General features: G+C 43.2%; 1 protein-coding gene and 1 long non-coding RNA gene across 4 annotated transcripts in view; one reads left to right on the top strand and one right to left on the bottom strand.

Moving 5' to 3' along the window:
* Nucleotides 1–14,754, top strand: part of PDE8A (phosphodiesterase 8A) — a 165,710-nt gene that overhangs the window by 46,827 nt on the left and 104,129 nt on the right. The window lies entirely within an intron of this gene.
* LOC136310287 (uncharacterized) lies at nucleotides 3,032–13,824 on the bottom strand. Its single transcript, XR_010726538.1, has 3 exons — nucleotides 13,753–13,824; nucleotides 12,829–13,071; nucleotides 3,032–3,118 (listed from the first exon to the last, which is right to left on the bottom strand). It is a non-coding gene; the product is annotated as an uncharacterized lncRNA (long non-coding RNA).

The following is a 14,754-nucleotide window of genomic DNA, read 5'->3' as shown; positions in this document are numbered from 1 at the left end:
CTTTTCTCCATAGATTTTTCCACATCTATTTGTGTTACCTCTCTTTCTTTTGTATCCATAATATTCGATTTCCTCTTTCTTATCAGCATCTGAGGGTGGTCTTATTGATAGCACTAATTAGAATTAATAAAGAGTAAAAAGTAAAAAAAAAAAAAAAAAAGGTAAAACACCCCACAAAAAAAACCCAGTAATAATTTATTATTTCCCCCTTTTTTCTCTCTTCTCTTTCCCTCCTCTCCCCTCCTCAGGGAAATATCCTGCCTATAATGGAGGGCCTGATTTGGGGTGAAGAGTTCAAGGAGCAAAAAAAAGGAAGTAGGGGCCTACTAAATGCAAAAAAAAAAGGAAGAAAATCTTAGACAAGCATAAGATGATTTGCTTGTAAGTGATAGTCAACTAAGAGATATAATGAGAGGGATAAGAGGGAACCAGAAAAAAGGACCAAAAAAGAATAATAAAGAAGAAAAAATAAAAATAATAAGTAAAAATCTGTTTTATTAAGTGGAGCAAAGACTAAATACAATGGAGACCTTGGGTTGGGAGGACCCAAAATGCCACAAAAATAAACAAACAAGAAAAAATAAAAAAAATAAAAACAAAAGCAAAAAAGAGAAATAAAGCCAAAAAAAAGCCTTGAGTCTCAAATTAACTTATTTGTTCGTGATTGAGGATTATATGGGATGAAAGTAAAATGAGAAAAGAAAAAACGAATAGAAAGGAAAAAATAAGAAAAAGAGAACAACGAAGGAAGAAATAAAATAGGAAGAGAAAAAAACAAAATAAAGCAAGACAAAAAAAAAAAAAACAAAAGAGGAGAGAGTGAGAGTTAAGTGTTTTGGAGTATAACCTTAAAGGAGGGTGAGGATGAAGAAGAAAAATAAAATGCAACACTCATGGGTAGTGTAGTTCAAGAAAGGGGAAGCATGAGATGGGCAGAGAATAGAAGGACCGAGGTGGAGGATATAAAGGCAAAAAGATAGAAGAAACAAACAACAACAACAACAAAAAAAAATTAGTGGATCAAGTTGTAAAGTCTGTGGGTTTTTCTTGATTTTGAGAGGTTAACTTCTTCCTTTTTCTTTTCTCTCCCTCTTCCTGGTCGGTGACTTTGTACCCCAGGCTCTGCCCCTGTGTCACTCTTAGGTAGGGATTTGCAGTTGATGGGATTCTATGGCAATGTCATATAATTGGCTTTAGTCTTGCTGGAAGTAAAGGCTTGTTGGCGTTTGCAGGGTCCAACGATGAGAGAGTTTGCTTTCCTGGATTCTCTCTCCTAGTCCCCCCTTTCTGAATTAGCAGCCTGGTGATCCAGCTATAAGGCTGCAACTGCTTCTGCCTGAGGAGTAAGAGGCTCAAAGAGCTGGGAAATCCCCACTCTATCCCCACTCAGTGCAAGGCTTTGGGAAAGGCTCTGACAGTCAGGTCCTCCAGTGTAATCAGGCGGGGGGTGGGAGTCAATTGTTGTCAAGGTGACTGTTCAGCGCCTATCATTTAGTTGGACCTCTCAACCCAGGCTTTCCACACTTTGTAGCCTGCTTTTGCAGGGAAGAAGAGGCACTAGTCTCTGCTTACGACTAGTGTAGTATAGACCTTATTATCTGCCAAGTCCTTCTTGTTAGCGTTTATCCCTGAATATGGAGGCTCTATCAATCAGAAGTTGCCCCCGCCCCTTTAGCGAGAGGCACTAAAAAATATCACGCCTCTTGTCTTGGATCGCTGAACTGAGAGAGATCTTATCAAATAGAACTGAGGGTGCGCAGATTTCATGGGTTAAGCTAATTTCAGTGATTGGGACGCAGCTGTGCTTCCGAAGGTATTTTAGGCTGCCTGCGCGCGCGCCCCTCCCCCAACGCTTGATTGTTAGCTTGAATGGCTGGGTGAGGTGCCCCGCCCACGGAGAGAATCTCCCAATCCTCTCCCGCTCGCCCCACCGCTGGCGGCTGGACCGCACCAGGCGCAGGATAATGGAGCCCCCTGGGTGTGCGGGCCAGCAGGGCGCCCTGGGTGCGAATGGGGCGCTCCGGGCACCGGTGGCCGGCGACCCCCACTCGCAGTGTGCGGGCCGCTGGGAACGTCAGCGGTGCTCAACCGGACCGGGCGCGCGCCCGGCTGCTCGCGGGGGCTTGCGGTGGCTCGCGGCGGCGGCTTGCGTCGGCCGCTCGCGGCAGCCCGCGGTTCCCAAGTATATGGGCTGACTCACCACAGGCGCACTTCCTTGCGGTTTGAAAGAACGTCCCTGTGGTAGATTCCTCCACACCCTCGTCTCTCAGATTCAAGTGATAACAGTCCTTTCGCTATCAGTTTGTGTGGAACTCCGGAATGCTCCGAGGATAAATTTTTCTGTTTCTAGTTGATAAATTTGTTGTGATTTAGGGGAGAGCTGTTGGACGCGCTGCTCACGGCGCCATTTCCGTGACGTCACTCGAAATTCTTTATACTTTTATTTTTGTGCATGTTTGAAAATGTTCATAATAAAGATTTTGAAAAGGTTCTTGGGACTCTGGCTAGTTGGCTCAGTGGATAGAGCGTTGTTCCAGTGTATGGATGTCCTGGGTACAATCCCTGGTCACGGCACACAGGAGAAGTGACCATCTGCTTCTTTCCCCACTTCCCTCTCCCCCTTCTCTCCCTCTTCCCCTCTCGCAACCAGTGGCTGTTGGTTCGAGCATCGGCCCCAGGCATTAAGGATAGCTCGGTTGATTTAGCATCGATCTCAGACAGGGGTTGCCAGGTGGATTCTGGTCAGGGTGCATGCGGGAGTCTGTCTCTCTTTCTCCCTTCCTCTCACTTAAACAGGTTCTTGGGTCTTTGGAGGGCTTGGGTGGGGGATAGTGTTTTTGGAGTCCCTGGGGCTAGGATTCTCTTCTTATCCACTTTCTCTCAGCACTCTGAAGGTGCTGCAGTGATCCGAACACAAATGGAGCTACTCTTAAAGTCAGAAATGAGTCCAGGGAGGAGGCTTTATTTAAATATGTATCTTTGTTTAAATTGCTCCTTTATTTAAATATCTATAGGCATTTGCACATTTTCTCTCAGGTACACAGTTCTGAGTATATCAGTTAAATCACGCTTATTAATCTTCCAAATCCTGTTTCTGTTTGTTTTGGCCATATCCAATCTGCCAAAGAAGGAAAGAGGCATTTTCAAGTCCTCTACCACAGTTTTGGTTTTGGACAATTTCTCTTTGTGCTTCCCACAATTCTGGGCTTAAAAAAAAAAAAAGCAAAACTATTTTTAAATTTTGAAATAATCTCAGACTTACAGAAAAGTTGAAAACATATAATACGAAGAATTTCTGCATACTCTTTATACAGATTGCCCAAATCTTAATGTTTTACTGCATGCTTTTATCATTTGCTCTCTATCTGTACCCATGTCATTATTATTATTTTTGACAGAGACACAGAGAAAGACAGAGGGACAGATAGGGACAGGCAGACAGGAAGGGAGAGAGATGAAAAGCATCAGTTCTTTGTTGTGGCTTCTTAGTTCATTGATTGCTTTCTCATATGTGCCTTGACCGGAGTGAGGAGAGGCTTCAGCAGAGTGAGTGACCCCCTTGTTCAAGCCAGCGACCTTCAGGCTTAAGCTGGTAAGCCCACGCTCAAGCCGGTGACCTTGGGGTTTCGAACCTGAGTCCTCCATGTCCCAGTCTGACGCTTTATCCCCTGTGCCACTGCCTGTTCAGGCCCCTTGTCATTATTTTCTAAACCATTTGAAAGTAAGTTGCAGACCCTTTTACCCTTAAATAATACTTCAATTGTATTTCCTAAAAACTGATATTTTCTATAATCAATACAGTTATCAGAGTCATGAAATTAATATTGTTACAGGACTGTTGTCTAATCCATAGACCTTACTCAAATTTCACTACTTGTCCCACTAATTTCCTTTATAACAAAAGAAAAAATTATTTTCTAATCTTGAATCCACTCTGAGATCCCCCATGTTGTCAGTTAGCTTCAGTGTGAGGCAGTGCCTTGGTATTTGTCTTTAGGATTTAGTCATTTTTTATTTTTTATTTTTGTATTTTTCTGAAGCTGGAAACGGGGAGAGACAGTCAGACTCCCGCATGCGCCTGACCGGGGTCCACCCGCACGCCCACCAGGGGGCTATGCTCTGCCCCTCCGGGGCGTCACTCTGTCACGACCAGAGCCACTCTAGCGCCTGGGGCAGAGGCCAAGGAGCCATCCCCAGCATCCGGGCCATCTTTGCTCCAATGGAGCCTTGGCTGCGGGAAGGGAAGAGAGAGACAGAGAGGAAGGAGAGGGGGAGGGGTGGAGAAGCAGATGGGCGCTTCTCCTGTGTGCCCTGGTCGGGAATCGAACCCAGGACCTCTGCACGCCAGGCCGACGCTCTACCACTGAGCCAACCGGCCAGGACAGGATTTAGTCATTTTTGAAGAGTACAGGCCAGTTATCTTGTCAAGTTTTCAGTATTTTAGTTTTATCGGCTGTTTTCTATGATGAGTCAGGTGATGCCCTTTTGGCAGGAGCACCACAGAAGTGGTGTGTGTCCTCCTCGGTGCAGCCCTTCAGAGGGCTCAGCATGTCCCTTTATTGCATCACTGGTGCTGTTTTCTGGGGCTCCTTGATTACAATGGTGTATGCTGGGTTCCCTTGCTGTTTTTCCCCTTGAGATTAATATTTTGTGGGCAGATTCTTTGAGTTCACCTCTTTTTCTCACTAAACTTCACCAACTAGTTTTACCATTCATTGATGATTTTTGCCTGAAACAATTATTACCATGTTGGCAAGTTTTAAATCCTGGATAGCATATTTTGACAGTTTGTTATTCAGCCGTTTGAGATCTGTCTTGTATCTTTTTAGTTGACAATGCAGCAACTTTATGGAAAAAAACAGATCTCAACATTGGTCCAGATACATGGATGCTTTGCATTTCTCTACAGAACCTGGTTCGGTCCAGTTCTGTCCCCGGTACATGGTTTGAGTAACACACTGCCTCTGCCTGTCTGCTGTCCTTTTAGCTCCAGCACTAATCCACAGTCTAGGCAGCAGTGCTTGGGTGTTAAACGTGGTTCTGTGAGATGTCTGTGACACAGATCATATATCAACTAGAATAAGCCAGCTGAGGCTGCCTTTTCCAGAAAGGTCATGGATTTATATCTAATAGGTCAAAGGAAGATTTTGTTAAGTGGGAGATATATGAGCATGTTTACATGCTAAAGGGAAAGAATCAGAAGAGATCTTCATGAGTAGGGCAGAGAGGACTATTGGGATCTTTGAAGAGGTGGGCCTAGGTGGTAGGATTAGCTCTGGGCAAGAGGAAGGACATTTCTTTTAGGAAGACTGGAGGGAAGGAAGTGAGCATGAGAATGAACACTGTTGTGTTTGTAGGTCAGGAGTAGGTACATATTTTAAGGAGTTAATTGCCTGATTGCTTCCTTTTTTCATTATGAAATAGTAAGGTCATAATCCTGAGAGTGGGAGGTCAGTCCCAAGAGTCAGACCCTGAGCACATCGCTGAATAGAGAAGGACACAAGGAATGAGGGCTCATTGAAAGATTTCTGGCTGGGCGTGGAGACCATGAGTTTTTGGTGACCTCGGTGTGCAAGGCTGTGATTCTCTCCAGCAGCGTCCTGGAGCCCGGGTGTAGATGAGGCAGTGAACAGTTGCATTCATTGTACCACATACTGTATGGGAAAGTCAAGGGAGGGCAGGTGGGAAAGATGAAGGTGGGATGAGAGGGTAGAACTTTGTCTGGAGAGATGGTTTGAGTAATGGACCACGTGGCCAGTACAGGGTGGGAAAAGTAGTAAATTGAGAAGAAAATAGAAGAGTGCACGGATTGGGTGTGAGAGAATTGTAAGAGGAGGCATAAGAGTTCCTGAGAGCTGGCGGGATAGAGTAGGATGTTGGAGTTGAGCGTTTCTAGTGTGGGCAGTCATGGCTGATGAAGGGCTGGAGTGGAGTAGGGTGGAGGTGAGGATCGCAGGGTTGTAAAGGAAGTTGTTGAAAGTGCCGATGGATCATTTACATGGATACTGACACCACCAGGTTGATGGCTGGACATTGGTGGACAGGGGATGACTGTGTTCCAATGTTCAGTATTCAGGGAAGGAGGGAGAGCTGAGCAGGAATGAAGCATGGTAGCAGAGTGCATGGACAACCTTAAAGGAAGGTGGCATTTTGTCTGCCAGGGCACCGGGGACAGCTGGGTCTGGAGCTGTGCTGGGACTACTCTCCACAAGCCTCCAAAGACGCCTTTAAGCTCGTGGAGAGTGGTATGCGCACAGGTGTCCCTGGGTCCTTTCTTGTATTGTTTCTTCCTATAGCCCCCTTCCCTGGCCAACCCCTGCTTTCCCTTCAAGAGTGAGGTCTGAGCTCACTTCTTTTAAGACTCTCTTGAATCCTCTGGTCTGTGCTCACCTCCAGCTCAACAGGTAGCACTTCATGTCCTCACTGCTTGTTTTCTTCTCTAGACCAGGACTTCCTCGGTAGATGTGGGGACTGCGTCTTTGCGTCCCTGGCAGAGTGTCTGACACATATTTGGTTGAACTGTATGAAACTGACTCCTAATAGGTGACTTTTCTTTGTCTGCTCATCTTGAATCTTTTTCTGTAGACACAAGGCCCTTTTTTAGTTTGACCTCAGCCAAGTACCATGCAGTTAAACAGAGTTGTTTTTTAAGGACCAACTAATTTTTATGTGTGCCAGCCACAGTCCATCTGGTCACCCTCCTGAGGCTTTAGTTTCTGTCTCGTTAACATCCCTTTTGCTTTTCTTTACACATAATAGAAGAGGTAAAAAGAAAATGGTGTATATTCTGTCTTCCCCAGTGACGCCAAATTTCCCAGCCTGTTTGTCCGTGCCTCATCTCCTGTTGATTATCACTGGGTATCTGCATACCCAGCAAAACTCGGTCTTATCTAGTTTCTCTGCTGCTATGTCTCATGCTGGTGCTTGTTGCTTAAATGTGTTAAGGGGACTGCTGCTGCTACTGGGGAGACCAGTCCCTCCCAAACAGTGACTTTAGCTTACCAATTGCCCCAGACACAGTTTCACAGAAACAAATGGCCTGCATGCACTGTATATTAAAGAATGCATTGAACAATAGCACAGTCAGGTTAAAAACAGAAAAAAAAAAACAGATTTATCTGTTGTAAGAGTAGAACATTTCCCTCGATAGGTCAGGGGAAGGTATGCTGCGACTACATCAAGTTAGTTCAGGCCTTTGTAATGGTTTCCGGTTCCTTCTGGTTGGTCTTTCACTGTCTCAAGCTCAGAGGTGTGTGTCCTTGCTTTCATGGTCACTGAGAAGTAATAGAAATATGCTTTCCATGTCCTAAGGCCACTGTAAGTCCTGGATCTGATTGGAGAGTTCCTCCAGCCCCCACTCCTGCTTCTCTCTGATGTGGACCTTTCCTTTCGGGGACACTCCCGCCAGGCCAGGTCCGTAGATGACTTACTCTCATGAGGAGCACTAGCTTCAAGATCTTCCCTGCCTGTGCGGTCTTCCCTCAGTGCTCCTGTTTGAAGCTATCCTTCCGGGTAATCCTATCCAGACATGAATTTCCTGTTTTTTCCTCAGGGCCAGTAAATTAGCCATTTAACCAGTGACTTTTAAAGGAGGAAACCAAAAGCCCAACTGACCAATTAATGTTAAGGTCTCTGGCCCCAGGCCTGCTGGGCACTCTCCATCCACCAGAAATGCTTCTTACTTCCTCTCCCATTTTTTAAAAAAAGAATCTAATAATCCTTAAAATATTTATCTGATTTCTATATTTAGATGAGAGTTATACATTAACAGGAAAGTTTGAAACTGTTGACAGGGCTGCCAGCATTGAAGGTGGATAGAAGTTAATAGGCAGCCTTCAGACCAAAACAGTTTGTGTGGAGCATGGCAGTCTTAAATATCTTTTTTGGCAAATAGTTATGTAGGAACATTGAACCCTCCTTAGGAAGCTGGGAATACCCTGAGACTAAAACCAGGACAACATGATCCACCTTTGCACTTCAGAACTTGGCCCCAGTGAGTCTCAAGCCTTTTTGATGCTGGCCCACTTATATGGGCCAAACACCTTATTGTTTGCCTTATTCCGCTTTTCCCACCCCGTCCCAACCTGTCCCATCCCGTCTTGTCCTGTCCCATCCCATCCTGTCCATTCACAGTTACAAAAATTTCGTCTTGAGTATGCACAGACTCAGGGGACCTTTTAAGTTTGTGTGGTTGAATGTCAGGCTTCAGGTATTGAATCAGTGTCCCCTAAACCAGTGTTTGTCAAACTGCCCACTAATGGATTGTGCTCAGTTTTGCAAGTTATGTCCAGCACTAATTGTCCCAGTTACTGCTGTGTAACAAACCACCCCACACTTAGTGGCACTAAACACCAATCATTTTATTATGCTCATGAATTCTGGACCAGGAATTCGGATAGGGCATGGTAAGGAGTGGCTTGTCTCTGTGACTTGATGCCAGGGCCCTGGGATGGCAGGGAGTGACCTGAGTGGCTATGAGTTAGAATTGTGTGAAGGCTTCTTTACTCACATGTCTGGTCCATGGGCTGGGTGCCTTGAAGGCAGGTAGATTATTTGGGATTGTTGACCAGAGCTCCTCTTTGTGTGGTCTGGACATCTCACAGTGTGCTACTGGGGTTCCAAGAAAGAAGGCCCCTAAAGGAAGTATCTGGAGAGCAGGTTTTCTGTTAGTTGAACCAGATACGTGCCTTCCCATATTCAAGGGGAGGGGACCCAGATCCCGCCCCTCAGAAGAGGGACTTCTTTCTCTAGATGACTTTTAAATGAGATGGACTTTAAAATAGTGCCTTGAATATAGTAAAAGTAAATATTATGAAACTTGTGTTTCAGTTATGTGTGTTTGTATATATTCCTGGTTCATGATGTAACTAACATGTTTTTCTTGCTGTGCACTATAAGCTTTGTTAAAAAAAAAAATACTACCTAACTGTGGTAACAGTTAGGTATTACCTAACATGTAGTAACATGGAATTTGATTTACGAACACCCCAAATTTTGTAGGTCAGTGTCTCAATAAATAGGTTACTATGATGTGATTCTTAGTCACTGAGAACCTAAAGAATTGTCATTTGTTTGTAAGGACAAGGAAAGGTCTCTCTTTTTCTTATTGATTTTACAGAGAGTGGAGGGGAACATCGAGAACCATCAACTCATAGTTGCTTCACTTTAGTTGTTCATTGGTTGCTTGTTGTATGTGCCTTGACCGGGCAAGCTGAGGGTTTTGAACTGGCGACCTCAGCATCTCCAGGTCATGATTTATCAACTGCACACCCACAGGTCAGGCAGGTCTTTTGTTTTTGGGTCTGTTGTTTTTGCCCACTGGGAGGACCTGAGGGCCCCATTGGAGAGTCACTGCACTTTAGAATGAGCTGTGGTCTGGACTGACAGCCAGATTTCCCTAAAATTTTAATCTAATATTTGACAGTCTACTTCCTAAGCAGATATGAAAGGAAGAAGAAGGCATACTTCTCTTTGCAGATGAATGTATTTGAGGATCAGGAGGCTGGAGACCAATCCATACTAAAGAGACAGCCCCCTCTCTGAGGAAGGTAATGTCTTAGGAGGGGTGCTTCACCATCCATGTGGAACCAGAATGAAGTATTAAAATGGAGCTCTGCTAAAACAGTCTGCCTTTCTCTGTAGGTATTTCTGTCCTTTCAAGGAAATTTGCAGCGATGACTAGGCAATGGTATTCACTGTCAACTTGCAAAATGTTGCATTGCACAACAATTTTTTTTTAATAATTTTATTTTTTTAATGGAGTGACATCAATAAATCAGGATACATATATTCAAAGATAACATATCCAGGTTATCTTGTCGTTCAATTATGTTGCATACCCATCACCCAAAGTCAGATTGTCCTCTGTCACCTTCTGTCTAGTTTTCTTTGTGCCCCTCCCCCTCTCCCTTTCCCTCTCCCTTTCCCCCTCCCTTTCCCCCCTCCCCCCGTAACCACCACACTCTTATCAATGTCTCTTAGTCTCACTTTTATGTCCCACCTACGTATAGAATAATGCAGTTCCTGGTTTTTTCTGATTTACTTATTTCACTTCGTATAATGTTATCAAGATCCCACCATTTTGCTGTAAATGATCTGATGTCATCATTTCTTATGGCTGAGTAGTATTCCATAGTGTATATGTGCCACATCTTCTTTATCCAGTCATCTATTGACGGGCTTTTTGGTTGTTTCCATGTTTTGGCCACTGTGAACAATGCTACAATAAACATGGGGCTGCATGTGTCTTTACATATCAATGTTTCTGAGTTTTTGAGGTATATACCCAGTAGAGGGATTGCTGGGTCATAAGGTAGTTCTATTTTCAGTTTTTTGAGGAACCACCATACTTTCTTCCATAATGGTTGTACTACTTTACATTCCCACCAACAGTGTATGAGGGTTCCTTTTTCTCCACAGCCTCTCCAACATTTGCACAATAATTTTTGTGGAATTTTTACTAAATTTAAATTTTTACTCATGTATCTTAGAAAATTTGCATAATTCATATATTTGTTTCATTTTAAAATTATTTTTATTGATTTTAGGAAGAAAGAGAAATGAAGAGAGAGAGAAACATCAATTTGTTATTTGCCTTATTTATGTATTCATTGGTTGATTCTTGTATGTGCCCTGACCAGGGATTGAACCTGCAACTTTGGCATATCAAGACAATGCTGAGCTACCTGGCCAGGGCCCATGTCTTTCTTTCTTTCTTTCTTTCTTTCTTTATTTATTTATTTATTATTTGTATTTTTCTTAAGTGAGAAGTGGGGAGGCAGAGAGACAGACTCTTGCATGTGTCCCTACTGGGATCCATCTGGCAAGCAAGCCCACTAGGTGGCGATGGTCTGCCCATCTGGGGCTGTTGCTCCATTGTAACCGGAGTCATTTTAGTGCCCGAGGTGGAGGCCATGGTGCCATCCTTCGCGCCCAAGCCAACTGGCTCCAATGGAGCCTCGGCTGCCGAACGGGAAAAGAGAGCGAGAAAAGGGAGAGGGGGAGGGTGGAGAAGTAGATGGTCACTTATCCTGTTTGCCCTGACTGGGAATCAAACCTGGGATTCATGCTAGGTGTTTCATTGCCCATGTGGATACATGCTAGGCCGACACTCTACCACTTGAGCCAACAGACCAGGGCCCCATGCCTTTCTTTTTTAATGTGAAATGATATATGTTCCCTCTAGAAAACTTGAAAATACAGATAAGCAAACAAAATAAAAATTGTCTGTTGTTTTACCAGGTAGAGAAAATTGTTGATTCTTTTGTTGTTATATTTTCTGTGGATATATATACATCTAAAAAGCACATGAAGGTCTCTTGCAGGACATTGTTCTGAAACCTGCTCTTAAAGCTTATGTGAACACATTCCATGTCAGTTAATGTACTTTTATTATTGTAAACATGTCATAGTATTACATTGTGTAGAGATAGTATTTAATTACTTGGGGACAGCATTTGCCTATTATAAACAATGTGGTAGGGACTATCCAAATAATTTTATAAGTAAACCTTTCTTCCCACACCATAATTATTCTTAAACTTTTCCTAAGCCTTTTTCTGAGAATGCAATGTATGCACAGGGTACAGAATATGGTTTTTCTTTAGGAGATGTATGTTGAACTGCTAAATCCAAGAGCATGAGTATTTTAAAAACTTGGTGTATATACCACTAAATTATTCTTACAAATGCGCCAAATTACATTCCTACTGAAAGTGTTAATCTGTTCCGAGTATTTGACAGTTTGATAGGGAAAACCCTCGTTGCTTGCTTGATTGTGGGATTCATTTGGGTTATACCTCCTCTGTCTTCTTTGCCTCTCAAATTCTGCCTGCCCTTCAAGGCTCACCTCAAATCTCACCTCCTGCCTGGCCCCTCCCTTACTTGCCAGCAAGGGGATGTGGCCCCTGTTCTGTCCTTTCCAGTCAGCTGTCGTGTTCCGGAGAGCATTAAGCTCTGTCTTACTTTAACTCTTCTCTTGTGTGCAGCGAGTTTCATTGCCCATGTTTCGGACACAGGACATACTGAGTTAAACTGGAGTCTGCTGAAAAGGATCAATGGGAACAGGAAGTAGTTTCCCAGGAGAGACCTAGAGAATAAAATGTTCGTGAAGCTGGAGACCACACAAAAGCCCTCTGGAGGGGACAGAATTCTGGGGTTTCATTTAGGCAGCACTGCCTTGAAAATCTTTGTTAATAATAATGGGCGTATTTAGTTAGTTTTCTTATTTTAATCATAGGTAGTGGGATCCTTCAAGCCAGAACTTTTTTTTTAATGAATAACTTTTTATTAAGTTATTTTAAAAAATAAATTAGTGTGGCTCTTGTTAGAAACTTAAAATTTTTTTCTTATATTTCTGCCTTTCCCTTCCCCCATACCTATATTTGCTTCAGACTTCTGCAAATCGGTTCTGTCCTCATGAGTCCTTTTCTCCCTTTCTTTATTAAACTTTGAACTTTGGAGCTTCATTCACAAATTTGCAGAGACAATTTTTACTTTTTATTTTTTAAACCAAAGTCTCCTTTCTGTACTTAGAACATCCCATTGCACTTTGTCGTCATCTTATAACCAAACACACAGGATTTTCCTTCCACTTAGTCCTTTTTCCCTGACTTGAATGTGTTTCTGTGGTGCTGAGTACAATTATGTGCAGGCACAGTAGTAAAACAGTCTACAAAACCTTAGGTAGGAACATAAGGACTGACCCCACTTTACAGTATTCCTGCCAAGCCCCGGTCAGGACCTTTCTGTGCTCATCTCTGAACACTAGAACACGTTGGTCAGGGCTCAGCGGCAGCTCACAGCATTCACAGCTAAAAAGCAACTTACCTTTTTCACATAACAAGACATCTAGAGATGTTGTAGGCTGGTTCATTCTGCAGCTCTGAGGTAACTTGTCTGCCTTCTGATACAAAGTCGTGGCTCTATCTCAAGTGTCATGTACTCACATAGTGTGGCCTCAGGCAGGAAGGGCCACTCTTTGAGCAGGGAGGAAGCAGTTTCCCATAAAACATCCCCCCCCACACAGATTTCGCCACTGGCCAGGGTTTCTGTGTACGCGCTCTGCTTCACCTGCCATCAAGGGAAAAGGGGGCTGTTACTGAGAATGCCACCTACAGAGGCTGTCACAGATAGTTCTCCCTTACTTTGAAACAGACATCTGTTTCTTCCACTGGCCTGTTCTAGTTCTACTCATTGGAGCCTGCACACCATTTCAACTCTCTTTGCCCATGTGAAGTCCTAGAGATGTTTAAAAATACCATTATGACTGGTGCAGAGTTTTGTCTCCTGCCTGTGGAATGTCGTCAGTTCCTTGAACCTGTGACATGGGTGCTCTGGCCTCCGTGGCCTCTGTTGAATCCACCCCACTTGGGCACGATCTTCCAGACGCTGTCTTTCTGGTCCCCAGCCCACTGCTTCCCTGCTACCTTAGACTGAATCACTCACTCACTGCAGTGCTGGCCATGAAGAAGCCAGCAGGGAATGGAGGAGCAGCTCAGGCCCTCTAGCTGCTGCTGATTGTCCCGTTTTATTGTTGTAACCTGGTATTTGTACCTGGTTATCTGACTGCACCACTGTTAGTTCCCGAGACCTGGCAGGGTGTTGGGTTCTCTGTCACTTGACCCTGCCCTCTCCGCAGCCTCTCCCTAGAATCTTTCATCTCAACCACAGTTATCCATCCGCTTTTCTGTGTGGTTTCATACCTGCCTTTGCAATAATATTTTCTATTTCTAGAATGCTCTTTTCTCTTACCCTGCCAGAGCCCTCCATTTCCTTCCAGAGTCACCTCAGCAGGCATCACTCTTCTGAGAACGTCGGTGATTCCCACTCTGGCTGAGTTAATCAGTTACTGCTCAGTCACACTCTGTACAGCATTTGTTGTTAAACATTCACAAAGTGTTGTAATTATTTGTTAATATTTTCTAGCCCTCAATATTTAGCTTCGAGAAGATAGAATCTGTATTTTTATTTCTATGACTTCAGCACTCATTATAGGTTTTAGTGCATAAAAAGTGCTCTGTAAATATTTGTTGAAATGAATGAATGAATGACAATTTCACATCCAAACCTGCTGATTGAACAGCTACGTTATGTCCTCCTCACAGTAGGAAATTTATATATAATAAAAAGATAGTATATTATGTTCTATAGACCAGAACCTGAGAGCCCATTACATTTCTTTTAAAAAATATTTTACTTTTTATTTTTCAATTGCAGTTGACATACAATATTATATTAGTTTCAGTTTCAGCTGTACAACATAGCGATTAGACATTTATATAACCTACAAAGTGATCATTGCAATAAGTCTAGAACCCAAGCAACACCATACAGTTATTGCATTATTATTGACTATATTTCCTAGGCTGTACTTTATATCCCCTTGACTGTTTTTTTGGTTTTTGTTTTTTGTCTTTCTCCTTGACTGTTTTTTATACCTGCCAGTTAGTACTTCTTAATCCCTTCACCTTTTCTACCCTACCCCCAACCCCTCTTCCATCTGGCAACCATCAATCTGTTCTCTATGTCTTTGAGTTTGTTTTGTTTTTTAGATTCCACATCATATCAATGAAACTATACGATACTTGTCTTTCCCTGTATGAATTATTTCACTTTAGCATAATACCCTTTTGGTCCATCCATGTTGTCGCAAATGGTAAGATATCATTTTCTTATGGCTGAGCAATATTTCATTATATACATATGTACTATATCTTCCTTATCCATTCATCCATAGATGGACACTTACGTTAC

This window comes from Saccopteryx bilineata, chromosome 7 (assembly GCF_036850765.1).
Source record: "Saccopteryx bilineata isolate mSacBil1 chromosome 7, mSacBil1_pri_phased_curated, whole genome shotgun sequence".
NCBI classification, from domain to species: Eukaryota; Metazoa; Chordata; class Mammalia; order Chiroptera; family Emballonuridae; genus Saccopteryx; species Saccopteryx bilineata.
Note: the sequence above shows the minus strand (reverse complement) of the source record. Positions and strands in the feature narration are given on the sequence as shown.